We start from the raw sequence: 18,322 nt of genomic DNA, 5'->3' as shown, positions 1-18,322 counted from the left end.
GAATCCGTCGGTGTATAAATAAAGCCAGTTTTGTGGAGGGTACCTAATATTAATTGTCTCTAAAGACAATTGTTTCAGTATTTCAGTGTTTACTTCTGTGATAATAACTGCGATTACTGTAGGATTTTCAAGGCCTTCAATGGTGACATACTGTGACACTCTCAACATATTGATTGAATAAGCCAGGGTTACATGCTCGTGAGAGATTTCTGCATGGTGGTGCACTACCTCACATCAAACCAGGCAAAAGCTTGGAAAAGTGCAAGTGGGAATTTCTGCTGCATCCACCTCGTAGTCCTGATCTGGCACCATCAGATTTTCACCTCTTTGGTCCATTCAAGAACTTCTTATCCAGAAAATTATTTAAGGGTTAAAACACATTGAAAACTGGAGTTTTGCATAATTTAATTTTCCTTGGACAGGAAAACCCTGTGAAGGAATGTTTAAATTTGTTTGAATCTTAATGGTGACTGTGTGGAATGTTTGTTTTATTTCCCCTCTCCCTGCCCCAGATTTTGTGAAATATGTTGATATGAGTCGGATCTGTGCCTTACATATCGAACCACCCTCGTGTAATTACAACAAAAGCATGCAATTCAAATTTTGCGATAATATGAAAATAGTTGGCTGAATTCGTTTTACAAATCAGAAGGAAGGGCGAAAACTATCAGTTAATTATCTAGTAACGGTATTGAATACATCCAACTAGTTAATGGTGCCATGCTAATAAAAACTGTGCTGTGAGGAGATTTGAAGATACACAGCAAGCTTAGGTGTATAATGCTACTTTACAACTTTTTGAATGGTGAAAAATGACTGTTCTTGCTTTATATTTGACTGATCATTTTTGTTAATAGAAACTTGTTTATATTTCATTGTGTTTTCCAGCTGTATGGTGGAACATATTCTGGTGCATTGTTGAATTCGTTTGCAAAGCTTTTCAATGCTTTTCTAAAAATTGAAGGTTTCTCACTTGGTGTTGAAGACATTCTTGTTGTGGATGCTGCAGAAAAGTGGAGGTCCAATATCATTAGAGATGCTAGAAATGTAAGTTTTACTTTACTTTGTGACAGTATTCCTTTCAACTAAAAGTGGAAAATGATGCAGAAACAAGGATCAGGTTTCATCAGTAGAGCTATAAATTAACTTTTTTTTATATAATGTAAATATGAAAAGTTTTGCAAATATAACAGTTAAAATAGTAAATATAAAATTTGACATAGCTTTTTAAAGATGTTTTCTTGCATCCTCTTGTTTCATCTTTCTTATATTTTAGGATTTTTAGAATTTGTACAAAATCGTCTCCATAAATGAATGTTAAAATCCTTCACTCTTATATTTGATGCTATAGTATAAAAGATTTTTTTTCAAAGATTGTATAATCTTTTTATATATAAATAATTTTTATTTAATGAACTTATGTCTCACAATTTTCAGATAGGTGACACTGCTGTGAAAACTGCACTTAACCTTCCAGAAACAACATCACGAGAAGAGATGAATCAGAAAATGGATGAAGTGTATCAGGACAAAGCCATAGGAAGAGCAATTATTGATGGCTCATATAAGAATTTGCTTGATGACTACACAAATAAAGTAAACAGGTATGTTTCAGTGAGATATTTCTGAAACACTGTAGCTTTCGTTTATTAATAGTGTGACTTTTAATTCAAACAATAATGTAACTTTTATTCACAACAATAATGACTTTCTATAACTGAATTTAAACACTCCCGTCAACAATGGGTATTTCACTCCACACAACAACACAGTATTCGTTATTGCACTCCACAGATTGTTTGTTGTGTCGGTCCAGTAGGCGCTAAGCAGATGTGCTTTGGTGGTGATTTCTAATTCCAAGAGTATTGGTATGTAAAAATTGAAGTGAATAGTGTTTCATTATTGATGCAAAAGTGTAAATTGAAGGGTGAGTGTCATATAATGACTTAAAATAAGTACACAATAGAAGAAATTCTGAAAAAGTAATTTGATTGCCGTTCTTTCAATGAAAAAGCGAAATTGTAACTGTGGGAAAGCCTGTGTCAGAACTCGTGGATGTGAAATTAAAACATAAAAAAGTAGGTGGCATATTTCAATATTTTAATATAAATCAATATGAAAAAATTATTAGTGGTAAATATCCTCAAGAACTGAAATTTAAGCGACTACACACAGCAGTCCGAACTGTACGAGTTGACATCATTTGTTTTGTTCATAACCAACACATTAGCATCAGTCGACAGCATATAACTGTTGTATGTTAATGAAATTACAATTTGAAATTAAATACAGGTTAAAAAAACTTTGAAATGTGCTAACATCATTTAATCTGTTCTGGCTATAGGGCGTGCATTCCAGGGGGGCTTTTGAAGAGATTTCCCCGCAATAACTTGCAGCTTATGATTCAGACTGGTGCCAAGGGTTCAGCTGTGAATGCTATGCAGATCTCCTGCCTGCTGGGTCAGATTGAACTGGAAGCCAAGAGGCCTCCGCACATGGCGTCAGGCAAGGCACTCCCCAGCTTTCCTCGCTACGACACATCGCCAAGAGCCGGAGGCTTTGTGGATGGAAGGTTCATGACTGGTATCAAGCCACAGGAATTTTTTTTCCATTGTATGGCTGGAAGAGAGGTATGAATAAAAAAATTGGTATTATAAACGTGACACATTTTTTTCTTATTCATTTTACGCCTTTTTCAACAGTTCAGGTATGAGTGGACACTTACAGTGACCAAAAATGATCAATTTTGTCACTTTTAAATTTGACTTCATTTTGTACTTTAATTCTTTAGGTTTTTAGGTTAAGAATGTGTTTATTTTATGTAAAACTGATACATGGTTTTCGAGAAATAAGCATTTTAGTGCAACACTGCAGATTTAAAGAGGCCCCAGGTAGGCTCAAACGTCATTCCTTACATTTTACTACAGGCCATGCACTAACTTAAATTCAGCAGTTTAAAAAAAAAAAAGAATCACGGATCTGTCATGGCTACAACAGAAATTAGAGCAGTTTGAAAGAATTGTTACAGAATTTAGAAATCTCACTGTTCGTGAGCTGCCACAAGGGACAAAGAGTACTGATACTTGTTTTCATGTATGTATTTAACCACAATATTTCACAGTATTCATGAGAATACTGATACTTGTTTTCATGTATGTATTTAAACACAATCATTTCTTATTTTCAGGGTTTAATTGATAGAGCTGTGAAAACCAGTAGGAGTGGATATCTCCAAAGATGCTTAGTTAAACATTTGGAAGGTTTAGTAGTTCATTACGACATGACAGTTAGAGACAGTGATGGCACTGTAGTGCAGGTATGACAATGAACAGCAGTCACCATTCATTTCTTCAAAAGTAAAATGATATCGGTAATGATGATTGCAGTATGGGTCCAAATCTATTACGATGTTTTTGCACAGAAACAGCTGTGTGAAAACCATTCTTATAATATTGTAATCGCAGCCTAGCATTTTTCAGTGATAAAAGAAGTCTACCTTATAGGACGTGCAGACTATACTAACTGACCATATACTCTGCACATGTTGTCCTTAAAGGCTTTATTTACAACAAACCTAAAGCAGTCAACCATAAATTCCTCAGTCATGCAACCATTTTGTGCTTGAAATAGAACACCAGGGTGTTTAGGAAGGTTGAAGACTATTGCTTAAACGGACCATGCTCTGACACCAATAGCCAATAGCAAATTGGAAAAAACGAAGTGCACAGTACTGATCCAATACATATTTACAGCTTGGATCAGTATTGGCTGTGAAGCGTTTCAAAAAGTGCTATGTTTCTAAGAACATGGATAGCAGTAAGGATGACATTTTGTAGCAGGTTTACTTACTTACAGTGTCGCCACAGTCTACTATATAAAGTCGCGAAGCTTGAGGTTTTTTTTGCAAATCTCGTGATAAAGCACTCCAAGCGGTTAGCAACTAGAAACAATAGACTGTCCACGGTCGACTTTGGACTGTGTCGTATTTCCATCGATTGCTAGCTCGTTGCGTATTTCACATTGATGCTTGTGAAATGTTCGTTATTGGTTGTAATGAAAATGTTAATGGCTAAAATATAATAATTGGAATAATAATATGGGACAAGGAGGAGACGTTTGTAGTGCTATAAATTGTAGCAACAGTAAGAGAAAGAGGCCAGAGTTATCCTTTTTCCGATTTCCGAAAGATTCAGAAAGGTTCCTGGGTTTCCACAAGAATGCTGTGCAGAAACAAAACTCTTAATTTTGAAGTTCTTTGTGACTGTTAGAATACATTATATCCTTAAATTTCACAATGAAATGATTCAGTCTAACCGAAAGGACATTAGATACCAGTTAAAGTTCTGTCACTTAGGCTGCTAAATTTCCAGAGAAATAAAGGCTAGGTCTACTTTTTTTTCCAGAGGATATATTTTTAATTGTAGGTATTAATGTTGTTATTATTTTTATGTGTTATTTTACTAAAGACGTAGAAAAATTAAGTTTGTTTTAATGAAATTCATTGATCACGTTTTATTTTCAATTCTGGTGGGATTATTATTGCTTAGGCCTACTTTTTTTTTCAAAGGATATGTTTTTAATTATAGCTGTTAATTTTGTTGTTATTTTTATTTGTTGCTTTACTAGAGACGTAGAAAAAGTCTGTTACAATAAAATTTATTGATCACATTTTATTTCCAATTCTGGTGTGATTATTATTGCTTAACCTCATCCCACTTTGTTAACTACGTAAGCCTACACTACAAGTACCGGTACACGTAAGTTACTCCATTAATTCATATTTCCATTATTATTGTTGTAAAGGGAAATGCAAATTAATATTTATTGGTTTCATAGTTAATTATCGCTATAATTTTGAATGAGTGAAGCGATTGTAGTAAATTTCAGTTCGTTTTGCACAAACAAAAATTATATTAACTTATTTCTTGCAGGTATCTTCGAGTTTATGGTGGAATTTAATATACTTCATTAAAATAATAAATTAACTTTATCCATTTAATATTTCAATTATGGAAGGAAGGTGTTAATTTTTCCAAAAGAACACAACGAAAGTGTAACATATTTTGTTGCCTACTAGGAGAGAGATCTGCGATGATGAGGCGATAGTAGCGATCCTAGTGGTGGGCAACTACCCATGTTTGCATTTTTACTACATATTGAGCATCGCGACTGTATATAGTAGACTGTGGTGTCGCCCTGAGTAGCACAGTTCGTATAGCGCAGGCCTTCTGTGCCTGAGGTTGCGGGTTCTATGCTGGCCAGGTCAATGGCATTAAGTGTGCTTAAATGTGACAGGCTCATGTCCCTAGATTTAATGGCGTGTAAAAGAACTCCTGTGGGACAAAATTCTGGCACACCAGTGATGCTGATATAACCTCGGCAGTTGTGAGCGTCGTTAAATAAATCATAATTTATAATTTTTATTTTACTTACGGCATGTAAGGAACCCAGAGGTTCATTGTTGCCCTATCCTGAGCAAGATTAATCCAGTCTCTATAATCATATCCCACCTCTCTCAAATCTATTTTAATATTATCCTCCCATCTATGTCTCGGCCTTCCCAAAGGTCTTTTTCCCTCCGGCCTCCCAACTAACATTCTATATGCATTTCTGGATTCACCCATACGTGCTACATGCCCTACCCATCTCAAATGTCTGGATTTAATGTTCCTAATTATGTCAGGTGAAAAATACAATGTGTCTAGTTCTGTGTTGTGTAACTGTTTCCATTCTCCTGTAACTTCATCCTTTTTTGTCACAAATATTTTCCTAAGCACCTTATTCTCAAGCACCCTTAATCTCTGTTCCTCTCTCAAAGTGAGAGTCCAAGTTTCACAACCATACAAAATAATCGGTAATATAATTGTTTTATAAATTCTGTCAGTTTTTTTGACAGCAGACTGGATGAAATAAGCTTCTCAACCGAATAATAACAGGTATTTCCCATATTTATTCTGCATTTAATTTCCTCCTGAGTGTCATTTATATTTGTTACTTTTGCTCCAAGATATTTTAATTTTTCCACCTCTTCAGAGGATAAATTTTCAATTTTTATATTTCCATTTCGTACAATATTCTGGTCACGAGCAGTGGTGTAGCCAGACTAATTATTTTGGGTGGGTCAGATATGCAGGGTTTTGAAAGTACCTGAGCCATCTCCTGACAATGCCGCTGCCGTTAACTCTCTTGAAACTCATTCTCGGAAGTCTTATTTAATAACATGCAAAATTATGATAAACAACCATGCAAGGCATATCTATACAAAGGCTTCGTAAGGTGAACTGGAGCTGTTGAGATTTCCTAGCAACGAATCTGTCGATTTTGCAGTGTAGGCTTTCACGGCCGGAGTCTATAGATGTAGATTCATTTTCCGGGCTGAGAGGCCGTGGTCTATTAGTTGGTTTTATACCAGACGTTTCGTCTGCAACTGCGGCAGACATCTTCAGTGGAGTGGTATCCGAGGTCGCAAGACTCTTCTCGGCGTACCTGAGGCAACTGATCCTGTGTCTGGTTGTGCGAGCGTATTTATAGTGCGGCTCGCGGGCCGAGGCCTGTTGTCGCTGCGGTCCGCGCCGCTTTGTTCGCTGCTCCCGTTCTGGGTTCCGTCCTTTTGTTGTAGTGGCTTCTTATCTGTTCTGTTTAGGACCGGGTACCAACACTTGTTTAGCTTTACGCCTTCTTCCTTGCGATTAAAGTTGTTGTTGTGTTTATGTATTTCGATCGCTTCTCTATGTAGACGGGGGAAGAAGTGCGTCGTCGTGCTCAAGATGTCCGTGTCCGTCTGTCTAGATTCAAGGACACGGACATCTTGAGCACGACGACGCACTTCTTCCCCCGTCTACATAGAGAAGCGATCGAAATACATAAACACAACAACAACTTTAATCGCAAGGAAGAAGGCGTAAAGCTAAACAAGTGTTGGTACCCGGTCCTAAACAGAACAGATAAGAAGCCACTACAACAAAAGGACGGAACCCAGAACGGGAGCAGCGAACAAAGCGGCGCGGACCGCAGCGACAACAGGCCTCGGCCCGTGAGCCGCACTATAAATACGCTCGCACAACCAGACACAGGATCAGTTGCCTCAGGTACGCCGAGAAGAGTCTTGCGACCTCGGATACCACTCCACTGAAGATGTCTGCCGCAGTTGCAGACGAAACGTCTGGTATAAAACCAACTAATAGACCACGGCCTCTCAGCCCGGAAAATGAATCTGAATCTGTCGATCACTGATGGTGGATCCTTCAACAAATCCCAACTTTTCTCCCTCTCAATGGATAGAATTGCTAGATTACAAAGTGTAGTGCTTGACATGATTGTCGAATTTTTCTTCATTTCAGAGCTTTGAAAAGTTTTCTATCATTGCCTTAATGAAGGACGAACATTTACTAATATCCATTTTTGGAGACTGAGGTGCTTCCAATAATGAATTTGCAAGAGCAAAAATATCGTTTAAACATACCAAATAAAATAAGGCGTCAAATTTTTCTAGCTGATGTAACAATTCAGTAGTCTCCACGGCTTCCTTCTTTTTATCGCTGCCAGACAATTTTTTAGGCCCAACCCAACACAGTTAAATTGGCTCTTGAAGAAATGAACGCATTTTTGACTTCTTACCTTAATGCTATCGACTGTAACTATTGCTCTGGATCCATGGTTTAGTTTTAATGTTGAGTATTTTCTATTAGATTTTTGCCAATATGGTAGTTATTGGAAGAGTGTGGTCTCTAGAGTTAAGATTTAAATATGCATGTATTGTCATGTTAAGTATATTGAATATATATACCGTATATATACATATATGGTGGAAGTGAAATAACCTTGCAGATTGAAAGGCATGATAGGGTATTCTGAATGAATATGAAACCTATATTATGCTCCCTTCTCTAGCTACAACGTTGCGATGTGGATTGCATCATTCAGTGGTTTTTAATTAAATTTACACGAAAACCGCCCACATTATTGAACTGGACAGAGGGATAAATGATTCTTTATTAGATTTTCTATCAATATGGACAAGAATCACAATCCAATTTGCAATAGTTACCAAATAAGAGGGTGTTAAACATTTAGGAAAAAACATTTTTTTCGGAGAAAACTGTGAACTCTCCACCAATCTGGTATTACAGTTTTTTGTTACATGCAACATGAGCTATTCACTCTAAAAATCTGCAGGGTTATTTCACTCCCACCATATATATGTATATATATATATTTTTTTTTTTGGGGGGGGGGAGGTTCTCTTGATGAAATAACTTACAACTTGTTTTTGAATGAAGTGTGTATTTAATGTTGGTTCCTCTGAAATTTTTTTTTCGCAGTATTTTTCAAAGAAATTCCGAAATGCATTTTTTGAAATCAAGTCCTTGCACATGTCTTTCCAGAGCTCATGTACTCGGGGTTAGCTTTGATGCAAAAGTTTTCGAAGTCATTGCTTCCTTGTAATCTTCTTCATAACAAGTTGGTCTGAATGTGTTGCCTGCCTACTAGGAAAGGGGCATCTTTTATTGAAGATTGTGCAATGTATACAAAACTTAAGTTACGCATAAAAATTGCACTTAGATGTTTGCTGCATGCTTGACAAACCATTACTTTTTTCCATTAGTGCTTGGGGCATATTCGCCAGTGAATTTAGGAATTGTTTATTTTGCTTTAATAACAGAGCTTTTGTACATTTCAACACAACATGATCCACAGACATATATATATGCAGATGTATGTTTCACTGAGTCGCAATGACAGTTAACTCGGTAGTGCTGTTAACAGTATTTTCGCGTATAAATATGAATATATAAGATATTTTTTCCTTCTGTTTCTATCAAAGACAGACTAATGTCCTATACACCGTGTGATAAACAAATGTTGGTGAGTTGTGAGCTGGCCACAGAAACAAATTATCTTTCATTGTTTTAATATAGACATGGCAGAAAGAAAAGTGTGTTGGAAAAGAAAATTTGCGATTGTCAACAGTTAGGAACATCTATTACAAAAATTTTTAATCTCACATTTTTCAAAAGTTTCGCCCTTTGTCAAAAGCATATTATTTGAAAAAATGAGGGAAATAAAAACAGTACTTCTTCAATTACACAAGCACAATGTGACAAATGTCCATGCGTTTATTTTGTCCTATAAAAATATGATGTGTCTCTCCACATTTTCACTACTTGAATTAAATATTTTAAAATAGCAGTCCATTTATTTTGAAGAACTATATAGTTTAAATTAGCATACAAAATTTCAGCCCTTTATCTTAAGTAGTTTCTGAGTAAATGGTTCCTGAATTTAGAACAACATTTTTTTTTCTCTTAATTACTCACCTGCATGTATTGTATATGTGTGGATGGCAGTTTTTATCTTTGCATACATTTTTTTTAGTTTTTCATTCAACTCACCTACGTGCTGTATATTGTACGTGTGTGTACAGTTTTTGTGTCAACATGTCATACATAAGTACTAAATAATAACTGCTGTTTATGAAGTTCAAACATAATGTGAAGATTTGAAAAAAGCATGTGCATGTTCAGCCAGTTTTTTGTTTTATCATTGTTCTTGTCTGTTTTCCAATTGCATTGAAAGTGCAACATGGAATACAAGAATGTACATAGATATTACGTTTCTGTTTTTAGTTTGCTTATGGTGAAGATGGGAAAGATGTCATGAAAGCCCAGTTTCTGAAGAAGAAACAAATCCCATTTCTTGCAGACAATTATAAAGTGATTAAGAATTTTTCGTCAGAAATGTTGGATGATGAACAAACTATTGCTGACATAGCACAGCGAAAAAAACAGGTAATCTTGATTTTCATATACAGACTTAATTATATCATACAACTAATTAATTATATACAACAATATATAATAACACCTTCACATGTTGGACTATTTGACAATGAAATGGCAGATCAACTTTTCAAAAAAGGCACTAAAATCCAAACAATAATCCACTCCAAATCAAACCTCTGCAGGAAGATTGAAGAAATCAAGAAAGCATTTCAAATGGAAAACACGCAAGAAAATATTACAGCTGCCAGAGGGAAGTCATGAGAAAAAATTGATGAACTATCAATGGAAGTAAAATATGAAGGCCGCAAGGAAGCTGTAGCAAAATTTAGGTTGATGTCAGGACATGACTGCCTGGCTCACCGTAGGCGTATACCACTCCAACAGATGTGTTGTGCAATAACCCTGACCAAATCATGGACAAACAACACCTCCTGTCCTGCCCAGCCTGAAACCCAACTGCACAACAGACTGGGGACCTTGTTAGCTTGTACTGGGAAGCTAGAGAGAAAATGACTTGATTGTCAATTCTAGCCATTGGAAAATAAATAATCTTACTTTCAGATGTCAGTGTTATGATTGGGTTTAGGATTTTTAGGTGATAAAAATTGAGAATTACTAATTTTTTTATGTGTTAAAAAAATTAAAAAATATTTGCTAAAACATTAAAAATATTTTCATCTTTCACATAATAATGTTCAATATCCTAACATCTAAAAATCCTAACCTAGTCAAATAAGAGTAAAAGCCTGTGTACTCACTAACCATGCCTCATAGTCTATTGCTGATATGTCTTTGGAGTTCCAGTTCACAATACATGATATCTCCGAATTATCCATTAAAAATCTCTGTTGATTGTCACAGAACACAGTCGGTACTGGGAAAACGACTGTTCTATATCAAATGAAGTCAGTCTAACATACTTCAGAAGAGGGATATCAGACATTAACTCTCAGGTTCTCATTGTCTACTTGTTGATCTTCTGGAGCTTGGGCAACTTTGCTCATAATTTCAAATTCAATATTTTTTCTAAACACAAGTTTGGATTATTTTTTAAAACTTTTCCGTTTTGTTTTTAAACTTGCCATTTTTTAATCTCTAAGCAAATATTTTTCTTTCAGTATCGTGTACTTTTTTAACAGTTTCTTTCAGGAGGTTTGTTATTTCTTCTAGTTTTTAATGGAGTTGGACAAGACACTCAAATTAGCAGAAACATATGGAGATTTATTTCTTCAATACATTTTGAACGAAGTTTTTGTCCATTTCATCTACTACCAATTTAACACTATTAAAATGATATGCTTAAGACATCACTGCAGAAAATATTTTGTTGCATATTTTTATCCTGAAAATTTGTATTTTTATGCGATACAAAATTTGGATATACTCTTTTAGACCGAAAAAGGAATGAAGAAATTTTAGAACAATTGGAAGTAGACTCAGTAGAAGAAAAAATCAGCAGATACAAATTAAATTGGCTAGATCATGTAAGAAGAATGGAAAATTCAAGAATCCCAAAAATTATGATGCAGTATAAACCTAGAGGACATTGTCGACCAGGAAGACCTTTTAGAAGACTGCTAGATGGGGCTGAAACAGGTCTACAAAGGCCTAATTCGTGAAGGATGATGATGATGATGATGATGATGATAAAATTTGATATTTTTGCTGGAGACATCATGTCTAAAATTTTTAACTTAATTGACAAGTAATCACGAACAAAAAGAATTATAAATTTGTATGGACAAGAGACGGTAAGATATTTGCAAGAAAAGATGAAGCCAGCCCCGTGAGTAAAATCACTAATGTTGACAATGTAAATAATTTGTAAATACTATTGAGTCGGTAACCACGTTTAATTATACAATATAATTTACTTAAAAATGGCTAGTAATACTATATTAAATGAAATCCATCAGTGCAAATTTAATAACAATAATAACACAATGGTTTTTAACGATTTACTTCACTGCAATGAGTATATTACCAATATTCTATCAGATCTTAAAATATTTCACTTAAACATTCGTAGCATCAACAAAAATTTTTCCGAACTCTGTGTTTTACTTAATAATTTTTCCTTTTACTTTGATATTATAGTTCTAACTGAAACCTGGCTTGATCATGACTCTGGCTATGATATTAATGGTTATAAAAAATTTGTTAAAAGTAATAAGTATAATAAATGTGATGGTATAGTTGTATATTTCAAGGAAAACATCGTAGTGTCTTTAAGTGATATTGACATTTCCCATTGCAACGCTATAAATTTTCAATTAACACTTATTAATGATACTCTTGTTAACCTAACTGCAATTTACAGATCTCCAAAACTATGCAAAAATGAATTTCTGAAAAATTTTGAAAGCTTCTTGTCAGTATACAAAGATTTAAACAACCATGTTATTCTTGGTGACATTACTTACTTACTTACTTACAAATGGCTTTTAAGGAACCCGAAGGTTCATTGCCGCCCTCACATAAGCCCGCCATCGGTCCCTATCCTGTGCAAGATTAAGCCAGTCTCTATCATCATACCCCACCTCCCTCAAATCCATTTTAATATTATCCTCCCATCTACGTCTCGGCCTCCCTAAAGGTCTTTTCCCCTCCGGTCTCCCAACTAACACTCTATATGCATTTCTGGATTCGCCCATACGTGCTACATGCCCTGCCCATCTCAAACGTCTGGATTTCAAGTTCCTAATTATGTCAGGTGAAGAATACAATGCGTGCAGTTCTGTGTTGTGTAACTTTCTCCATTCTCCTGTAACTTCATCCCGCTTAGCCCCAAATATTTTCCTAAGCACATTATTCTCAAACACCCTTAACCTATGTTCCTCTCTCAGAGTGAGAGTCCAAGTTTCACAGCCATATAGAAGAACCGGTAATATAACTGTTTTATAAATTCTAACTTTCAGATTTTTGGACAGCAGACTGGATGATAAGAGCTTCTCAACCGAATAATAACACGCATTTCCCATATTTATTCTGCGTTTAATTTCCTCCCGAGTGTCATTTACATTTGTTACTGTTGCTCCAAGATATTTGAATTTTTCCACCTCTTCGAAGGATAAATCTCCAATATTTATATTTCCATTTCGTACAATATTCCCGTCACGAGACATAATCATATACTTTGTCTTTTCGGGATTTACTTCCAAACCGATCGCTTTACTTGCTTCAAGTAAAATTTCCGTGTTTTCCCTAACCGTTTGTGTATTTTCTCCTAACATATTCACGTCATCTGCATAGACAAGAAGCTGATGTAGCCCGTTCAATTCCAAACCCTGCCTGTTATCCTGAACTTTCCTAATGGCATATTCTAAAGCGAAGTTAAAAAGTAAAGGTGATAGTGCATCTCCCTGCTTTAGCCCGCAGTGAATTGGAAAAGGATCAGATAGAAACTGACCTATACGGACTCTGCTGTATGTTTCACTGAGACACATTTTAATTAATCGAACTAGTTTCTTGGGAATACCAAATTCAATAAGAATATCATATAATACTTCCCTCTTAACCGAGTCATATGCCTTTTTGAAATCTATGAATAACTGATGTACTGTACCCTTATACTCCCATTTTTTCTCCATTATCTGCCGAATACAAAAAATCTGATCAATAGTCGATCTATTACGCCGAAAACCGCACTGATGATCCCCAATAATTTCATCTACGTACGGAGTTAATCTCCTCAAAAGAATATTGGACAAAATTTTGTACGACGTCAACAAAAGTGATATTCCTCGAAAGTTACCACAGTTGGTTTTGTCCCCCTTTTTAAAAATAGGTACAATTATGGACTCCTTCCATTGTTCTGGTACAATTTCCTTTTCCCAAATAGCAAGTACAAGTTTATAAATTTCGCTATATAATGCACTTCCACCCTCTTGTATTAATTCTGCTGGAATTTGATCGATACCTGGAGATTTGTACTTTTTCAGATTTTCTATCGCAATTTCGACTTCTGAAATTGTGGGTTCGGGTATAAATGGCTCAGCAGTTTGTATTTCAATATCGTCCCGATCATTTCTATTTGGCCTATGTACATTTAGTAGTTGCGCAAAATAGTTTTTCCATCTGTTTAGGATTGATGAAGAGTCTGCAAGCAAGTCACCATTCTCATCCTTGATCACGTTTACCCTTGACTGATATCCGTTCTTAAATTCCTTTATACCCTTATATAAATCTCGAATGTTTTTATTCTTACTATTTGTTTCTACCTCATTCAGTTTTTCCTTCAAGTAACCTCTCTTTTTATTCCTAAGTGTACGACTTGCTTCCCGTCTTTCATTGAAATAATTATCTCTATTCTCCTCACCTGGATCCTGTAAGAATTTCAATTTTGCCTGTTTCCTTCTTTCTACTACCATGCAACAATCTTCATCAAACCACGGTTTCTTTTTCTTAGTTTCATAATAACCTATGCTCTGCTCAGCTGCAATTTTGATACTATCTCTGATATTTTCCCACACGCTATTAACATCTAATTCTTTCTCAACTTCGTCGGAACTTTCTAAAGTGGCAAACCTATTCGAAATTTCGACCTGATAATTTTGCTTAGCTTCCTCGTCCTTTAATTTCAAAATATTGAATTTAGTAATATTAACTTGTTGCTCTACTCGCTTGGCTACTGATAATCTTTCTCTTAATTCTCCAATCACCAAATAATGGTCAGAATTACAGTCTGCACCTCTGAAAGTTCGAATATCTACTATACTAGTATGTCTCCGTTTATCTATCAAGATGTGATCTATTTGGTTGTGTGTCAATCCATCTGGAGAAGTCCAAGTATATTTATGTATATCCTTATGGGGGAATGTTGTACTTTTGACAATTAAATTTTTCGATGTGGCAAAGTTGACTAATCTAACTCCATTGTCACTACTAATTGCGTGTAGGCTCTCTTTTCCAATAGTTGGTCTAAAAATATCCTCCCGTCCTACTTTAGCATTGAAATCCCCCAATAAAATTTTCATATGATATCTAGGGAACTGATCAAAAGTATGTTCCAATTCCTCATAGAAGCTATCCTTTATATAGTCGTCTTTCTCTTCTGTTGGGGCGTGAGCATTTATAACTATGATGTCGCACCATCTACCCTTAAGTACTAAATATGATAACCTGTCACTGATAAATTCGACCTTTTTTACTGCTGATTTTATTCTTTTATGTACAAAGAATCCTATTCCTAATTGGTGATTATTGTTTCCTTCCCCATAATACAACAAGTAATCTCCTATTTGTGATATGCCATTCCCATCTAACCTAACCTCTTGTACTCCCACAAAGTCTATTCTATATCTAGCTAGTTCTTTTGCTACTAATGTTACCCCTCCTGTTCTATAAAGACTAGTTACATTCCAAGTGCCAAATCTCAAAACCTTATTCCTTTGCTGTGGTCGTGCCAGAGAATCAGTCCTATTCCGAGGCTTGCTGTAGGAATTCGTAACAAGCTGTTTTTTACGGTGATGGGTTATTAGCCCCTCGCCCAACCCCCAAGCTGGAGGACCACCCCTTATCGGCTGTCCACGACTGCTTATTCAATATATTCGCAGCTACCCTCCATATCTGGAGGCCGTCTCCTCTATCCGCAACCTGAGGACGCGCCATGCCGTGGTGATAGGGACCCACCATACATGGATTCTTGGTGACATAAACATTCAAATTTTAGAAAATAGATTAGATAATTTTGGCAACACGTATTTAAATATCATGCATGAATATGGATACGTGAAATACTTAAATTCCATTACTCGTCCATCATCCAATTCATGTCTTGACCATATTTTCCTAAAAACGGGAAATAACTTAAATTTTGTACCTGGAGTATATGCAAGCGCAATAACAGATCATTATATGACTTTTGCATTGTTGTCAATCAGTAATAAAAGTATTAGCAGAGAAGCCACTGAACCTTCGGACAATTATAAGCTAATTATAAACCATAAAAGCCTAATATCAAATATTAATAATATTAATTGGGAATCTATATTCTACAATGAAGACGCAGATACATGTTTCGATAATTTTTATAAAATACTCTGTAACCTAATTTGTAAATATTCTAATCATGTCCCTCTCAAATTCTCAAGTAAGTACAAAAAAATTAAACCTTGGATTACCACAGGTATTGTTAAATCAATACGATCTAGGGATAAGTTAGCTAAGCAAGTTAAACGAGACCCACAAAACAATGTTTTATTAAATTACTACAGAAAATATAGAAATATTCTCACTAATGTAATAAGAAATCAGAGAATCAAATATTATTCTGAAAAATTTAACAAAAGTAAAAATAATCCAAAGCAATTTTGGAAGACCATAAACGAAGCTACTGACACCCAATGTAATAAAAATAGTATATTAAAGACAATTATAAGTCGAAATGGAATAACAATTGAAAATAAGGAAACTATCGCAAATGAATTTAACGATCATTTTACTAATGTAAGTCATGACATCGTATCTAATATAAAAAAGAAAGTATTTGGTACTCATCACTATAAGCTTTATAATAAAAGTATATCATCTATGTTTATGTTTCCTGTAAACGAATGTGAAATCATTAATATTGTAAACAGTTTAAAAAATAATGTGGCTCCTGGTATTGATGGTATTACAACAAATACCCTGAAACTTATTATCGAAGCTATTTCTAAACCACTTGCCTTTATATTTAATTTGTGCATATCTCAAGGTGTATTTCCCTCAGCCCTAAAACATGCTGTGGTGATACCAATTCACAAGTCTGGTGACAAAAGTAATCTTAATAATTACAGACCCATTTCACTGTTACCCAGTCTCTCTAAGGTATTTGAAAAATGTATAAAAACACGGTTAATAACATTTTTAGAAAAAAATAAACTACTAAATGATAATCAATTTGGTTTCAGAAAAAATTTGTGCACTGATGATGCTATTATGGCAGTTACCTCAAAAATAATTCAAGAATTAGATGTAGGAAATAAATGTCTAGGAATTTTTCTAGACTTACAAAAAGCTTTCGATACGGTCAATCACAGTATACTTTTGAATAAAATGGATAGATTAGGAATTAATGGAATTGCTTTAAAATTATTTAAATCTTACTTAAGTAACAGAACTCAAGCAACTAAAATAAATGATCACCTTAGTAAATCACGTAACATTGATATAGGTGTACCTCAGGGGACGATTTTAGGTCCTGTTTTGTTTTTAATATATATCAACGATTTACTTAAAATTGACATTGAGAAATATTCTGGTACTCTGTATTCTTATGCTGATGATACTGTGGTTATATTTAGCGGTTCGAGTTGGAATGAAACTTATCAAAATTCTAACAGTGGTATTAATATTATTAAAGAATGGCTGGATGCTCACTTACTTTCTTTGAACGTTTCTAAAACAAAATTAATACCATTTTCATTAACATCACATGGCCTTGAGCAACTAGAAATAAATAATAATATAAGTATAACTATACATGATTGTAACCTACCTACTTGCTCATATAACGCTTTGAGTATATCCTCACAAGTTAAATATTTAGGCATTATTATTGACCAACATTTAAAATGGGACAAGCATATCTCCTTTCTGTGTAACAGATTGCGTAAAACAATCCACAAATTTTCCATTCTACGCTCTTATTTACCTGTTTATGTTCTGCGTACTGTGTACTTAGCTCTGTTTCAATCAATAATTCAGTATGGTATTTTAGGTTGGGGAGGAATGGCAAAATCGACTCTCCATCCTTTAAATCTGCTCCAAAAAAGAATTATCAAAATTTGTCTATATAAACCTTTTGATTACCCAACAAAATTAATTTTTCAGGAATTTGGCGTATCAAATCTAGAACAAATTTATAAACAAAAATTGCTGATTTACTTCCATAAAAACCACAATAAATTTAAATATGATCCTCATGAATACCAGACGAGACAAAACTACAGTTTCTTTCTAAATACTCCCAAATGCCACACAACTGCTGGATTAAAACACAGCAGAAATTTTGGACCCAAAATATATAATACATTAATTAGAGCTTACCCTGAGCTAAGTACACTTAACACACATAGATTTAAGAAACAAATCAGATTAATTATTTAATTGTTTAAGCTAATTGAGTTAAAATTGTTACTCTAATATTCATGTACTTCTGTATTTTCTATTTGTATATAGACCCTGTTATTACATGCTGTATGTATTTTACCATTTATTAATGTGATTGTGCTCAATGAACTCTCGTAATTTTGTGATATATTTTGTATAACTGATCTGAACTGCGCCCGAGCACGAGCTTCTGCTCTTTCGGGCTGCAATGCCTAATGTAGCTCAAGTGTATAGTATTAATAAATATTATTATTATTATTATTATTATTATTATTATTATTATTATTTATTCACCTAAAAAATCCTAAATCTATTTTATCACAGTATCCAGATATTAACCTGAGAATCTCGAATTTCTTAACTAAATACAACTAGTTTTACTATAGTTACTGTATGTCAGTTCATCAGCAACATATTAGGTTTGATTCCATTCATGCAGAGGTTTT

The 18,322-nt window shown here is 34.6% G+C and overlaps 1 pseudogene; it reads left to right on the top strand.

The window, feature by feature from the left end:
- The window catches only part of LOC138693834 (DNA-directed RNA polymerase I subunit RPA1-like), a 156,673-nt pseudogene that overhangs the window by 78,384 nt on the left and 59,967 nt on the right, over positions 1–18,322 (top strand).

The sequence above is a fragment of the Periplaneta americana genome, unplaced genomic scaffold (genome assembly GCF_040183065.1).
Source record: "Periplaneta americana isolate PAMFEO1 unplaced genomic scaffold, P.americana_PAMFEO1_priV1 scaffold_23, whole genome shotgun sequence".
NCBI classification, from domain to species: domain Eukaryota; kingdom Metazoa; phylum Arthropoda; class Insecta; order Blattodea; family Blattidae; genus Periplaneta; species Periplaneta americana.
The sequence above is the reverse complement of the archived record's forward strand: the minus strand, read 5'-3'. Positions and strand labels throughout refer to the sequence as shown.